The following is a 5,141-nucleotide window of genomic DNA, read 5'->3' as shown; positions in this document are numbered from 1 at the left end:
GTGTAGGATGTGGAACGATCATTTCTTTTGAGATGGCAAAAAAAAAAAATGAAATGTGGAGATAAATTGTTGTGTAAACCATGTTCAAGGGTATGTATGATCCCTGTTCTGTGTTTATGCTTAGTTTAGTTGTAAGTGATGCAGAAATGGTTGCAAGGTGTAAGCCTATTTTCGTTGTTGTTGCAGTTGACAAAATCAAAGCACATTTGTGGTATATGCAAGAAGATAAGGAATCATTTGGACCGTCAAACCTGGGTATGAAATGAAAAATATTAGGTTCTATACAGGTGTAGCTTCAGGTTTTGGTTGTTTTCTATTTTGACTTTTGATACCTGTGTGGTAAATTAGGTGCGCTGGGATGGTTGTAAAGTCTGGGTACACGCAGAGTGTGACCAAATATCAAATAAGCATCTAAAGGTATGTTAATTTTTTTATTTCATCAAGGCTATCCTCTTCTCATCTGTTTGCGTGTGTTGAGATCAAGCTCATTTTGTGGTCTGAAGGATTTGGGGGAAACAGATTACTACTGTCCTACTTGCAGAGCTAAATTTAACTTTGAACTATCAGATTCAGAATATCAAAACTCATAGTCAAAGTAGGCCTCGTTTTCTTTACTTTTGTTATTGTTTTAGCAACAACTGCCTTGGGTCATTTTTTTTAAGCATATATAAAGCAAGAACCTTTAGAGATTGCAATTACTTTCGCTAGATGTTCAGGTCTCTTTGATGAATGAATTTCAGAGTGTCTTACTCCATGTTGTTTATTTACAGGGTGGTATGTAAGTGTGGCTCCTGTGGACCTAAAAGGAAAGCACTTAGTGAATGGGAAAGACATACCGGATCAAAGTCAAAAAATTGGAAGACCAGTTTGAAAGTCAAAGCTCGAAGCTGTCACTAGAAGAATGGGTTTGTACATTTTACTCTTATGGTCTCTTTCAGTTATATTGGCTTCTTACTTCTGAGTTGTATCTGACTTACTTAAAATTATTTGAATGATCAACCTATGTAGGTTTCTCTAGTGTAAATAAATTTTGTAAAATACTTAAAGGGTTGCTTTCATTAGTTTAATCTTAATTATATGATTAATTTATTTTTGAACAACCCATATGGGTTGCTCCATTGGCCATGCTTCAAGGCCGAAAATCCAATTTTTTTTTTGGTAATGATTACAAATTTTAATATCATATGCTTAAGCTTGTTCATTGACATGTGCAAAATGTATATGTTTTATGAGGGCTCAATCATATACACAAACCCTCGCTAAATAAAAAAAACAGTTTGGGCCGAAATCTATTACGAAGGCCCATTGGAAGAGGTATATATATTGTTTACGCACGCATACACAAGGAAATAAACATAGTTCAGCCTATAAAACTCGTTCTTTCTTAAACCCTAATATCTACATGTAAATTATGTGATTGTTGTTTCTTTTTATTTTCCCCAGCTTTGAGATTCGTGAGGTTGTTCCTGATTCTTACTTTTTTTCTTTCAGCTACGAAAATATTAAATCGGACGTTGGATCTCCGAGTTTGTGATAATGGTTGCAGATGCAGAGATTCTTCTTGATCAACCTTTACTGTCCGAGTCTGAGGATGAGCTCTTACATTCTGAGGATGAGACTGAGGATGAGACTGAGACTGAGGATGAGACTGAGTCTGAGGTCTTATTTTATTTCCTCTCTCTCTGTTTAACTCTATTATTAGAATATATGCTAGATAGATTGCCAATTTTTTTTTTGTTTATCACATTGAGTTTGGGGAGTCCATTAGTAATTACCTTTTTGGTTTCCTGAATTTTTGATATATTATTGCATGAGGTCTGTTTCTTCCATTTAAAATAGAGATTGAATATTCTCTTCTGTTAGTTTTTTTGTTTTAGTCTTATCGTGGTATTAGCTTATCAAGTTTTGTATTTATCATCTTGTTTACTAGATTTAGTTTTTATTCCATGGTTGGGAGTTTGGTAAAACAAGAATTAGTCGATAATTTGGTTTTTGTAACCTGATAGGCTTAACTCAACTCTAACTAAATATATATGTATATCAACAAAAACAAAATTGCAGGTGGATGAGGATATATACGACGCAGAATACTTCATGAAACTACACAAGGAACTGAACCGGTTGAGGCGAGTGTTGAACATGATTACGATTGTACTAGCTGCACTGTTGGTGTATATCATCATATACGGAGTGAAGCTACCAGTACCATTCTATTGTCAAGTCTTTGGTTACCCAGTGCCAGTGCTATGGGTTGTGGCGATTGTGTTTTTCTTGTTACCTATTTTTGTTTTGTTTTAATTCAATTTTTTTTTTCTTTTTCGTATGTGTTTTTGGTTTTAGTTTTTAGATTTTTGGAAGTTAAATTTTTTTTTTTCTTTTTTTCAAATGAAATAGGAAACGAAAATTCCACAATTTGCTCACCGATTTGCTCCGTAAAACCTTAATCCAGTCATCACTCACTTGTATAACAAGTTGGAAACAATTTTAGAATACGATGAGTAAAACCCTAAACATGAAGAAAGTGGATTTCGATTTACATCACGAAAAAAGCACAAATGAATGAATCTATCAACCCAAATTGGTAAAGCAAAACACACGAAAGAAACTGAAATCTTGAACCAGAGCATTTCGACGAAGACGACTTTATAACAAATCCATAAAAGCACAAAGATCTTTGGGCATGGGCGTGCGTGGAAGAGATCACCAAGACTAAGAAGAAGGAGAAGATGAATCGCAACGCCGATGGTAATGAAATCGCGTTTACAGATGAGTAAGAGAGACGCAAACCAGAGAGATCAGTGTGACGAAGTAGAAGAAGACTAAGCCGATCTTGACCAAGTCCAAGACCAATCCTCCTCCCATCGCATCCCTCGGAACAAAAAAAGTCGCGCCCACGAAAGATAGAATTCCGATGGAACCTGCGTACGCCACCCAAACCGCCGCGGGAGAGTCGAGTCCGAAGCCGATTTGTGTGTAAACCTTGGCGACAAGAACAAGGAGAACGGCGATGGCGCCTATAGCTACACGTCGAAGTCCACTCGTAGTTTTTGTAAAAAACATATGTGTGCTAGAACTATCAATTTGTATGATGAGGGTGTGTAACGAGATTGCAAGTGCATAAAGTAAAGTGACACTGAGAGTTTGTTAACGAGGTTCGGTTAACAACCTACATCCCCGGGACCTAGTCCAGAAATCATCCACTAGAAAAGGCCGCAACCTACAATTGCTATATGGCATCCACCACTCTTTTCTAGAATTACAATGAAAGAAATTACTACTCTATTGTCTTTTCCGACGAGTATAGCTTCACAACAAAACCATCAAAAGATATTTTCATCTTCTTGATGGGGCAACGTCACACACATGTGTGCCTCTCTCGATAAACCCTAGACGCGCAACCTATCTTTGTCACGGCTGCCATCTATATATACTCGAGACAAAAACCCTAAGCTCCAAATATTCTCGCAATCTTATTTTCTTTATTCGAGAGTATCTTGATAGCCACTCAAAGAAACTTCACGGCTCCAATAGAATCACGCCACATCATCTTCAATCCAAGCCTGATTCGTCCATGTTTAATTTTCATCTTGCATGACACAACAGCTCCTTGTTGAACAACAAGACTTTGCACACTCGTCTCTGTTGCATCAACATACGCAGTCTAACAACCAGTAACAAATATACTTTCAATCTCCCCCTTTGTTACTGAGTTTTAGAACTCAAGCTCATCTTGTAACTTATACTTTGATGATCTTTAACCTTCAATATTGTCTTAGAATCTCTCTCTATATTGTCACCGCATCTGTGATTATTTTGACCTAGTGTGTATGTTTCACATGTTGCAACAGTTCTATCATGTTCCAGCAAATACACAACTCAGCAACATCACAAGTATACTAACAATCTCCCCCTTGATGGTTGAGTTGCAACTCAAACGATTTAGCATCTTCCGTCTCTCCCTGTTTAGCTTTGTTTGATGCTCAAGCAAATAATCATTCAGTTAAAAAACAAAATCTGAAGCAGCTGTCGTTGTAGTATGTGTACATCTGGCTTCACTAAACACATATTCTCATACAAATTCCTTCATAACTTAGAACTTTAGCAGCAACAACTTCTTGAATTTCAAAAGCGATATCCCAATTTTCACCTACAAGACACTTCAGCTTCCTGGGTTACAACTTAATCGGAGTTACTCAAGTATGGGTATTCTACCTCAGATTGATCACGACCAATATCTCTTTGTTGATGTCACTTAAGCTAACCTTGCAGAACTGAATCGGAGTTACACAACTCTGAGTATTCTACCTCAGCTTGATCCCGACCATCTTATACTAATAGTGAAAATGAATCCTTCTCTTGAACTTCAATAACTGAGTGCTCGCTTCTCTTTCTTCTTTCAATAATCAGAGATTTTTCTTGCCCTACAGACCAGCCTTGTAGTATCCAATGTCTTCATGCTTTCATTCAGCTACAGCATCACCAATATGCATACTCTCCCCCAACGTGAGTGCACATTCATATAAAAACAAGGATGAAGACATATAAGCACGAAAACACAACAAGCTTCCTATCATGGCTTGTACAAGTGGTTCTGCAACATGCTTTTGTAGAACCTGATGTTCAACCCCAACATTGTCTTCAGTGATTGTCTTTGAGAGATTGCAGCATAGGTTGATTTCCTCAGACTCTCTGCAACATTGATCATACTTTTTCTCATCATTCTCGAATTTTTTATTGTACAGATCCTTTTTAGCCACCCAGACTTTACAAAAACGATAAGGATCAATAAAACACTTTCTTGCCATCCAAAGCTCCTTGATCTTGTTCTTGAATTTGTAGCAATAAGTTCGAACATGACCTGCTTTACCACAGTGAAAATATACATATGTCCTTCTTCCTCGTTTGGAATCTGTCCAGATTTTCTGTGAATTTACGGACCTGATATATGGTTGTCTGTTTCTTAATGGTGCTACAACCCTCTCCTGTTGTTCAACTCTGTTAAGAACAGAAGACTCCACTTCATGCGTTACATTGCTTTTCACAAAACTTACAGACTTATTGGGAGACAACAGTTCAACAGCTTGTTCCTTGTCATAACCTAGACCTCGATGTTGGGATCCTACAATTCCCATCGATAAGAT

The 5,141-nt window shown here is 37.2% G+C and overlaps 1 long non-coding RNA gene across 1 annotated transcript; it reads left to right on the top strand.

Annotated features, from left to right (window-relative positions):
* Positions 1-1,091, top strand: LOC104722235. The gene is made up of 4 exons (XR_002034012.1): positions 1-90; positions 187-255; positions 349-417; positions 771-1,091. It is a non-coding gene; the product is annotated as an uncharacterized LOC104722235 (long non-coding RNA).

This window comes from Camelina sativa, chromosome 11 (assembly GCF_000633955.1).
Source record: "Camelina sativa cultivar DH55 chromosome 11, Cs, whole genome shotgun sequence".
Lineage (NCBI taxonomy): Eukaryota > Viridiplantae > Streptophyta > Magnoliopsida > Brassicales > Brassicaceae > Camelina > Camelina sativa.
This window is presented reverse-complemented; position numbering and strand designations above follow the sequence as displayed.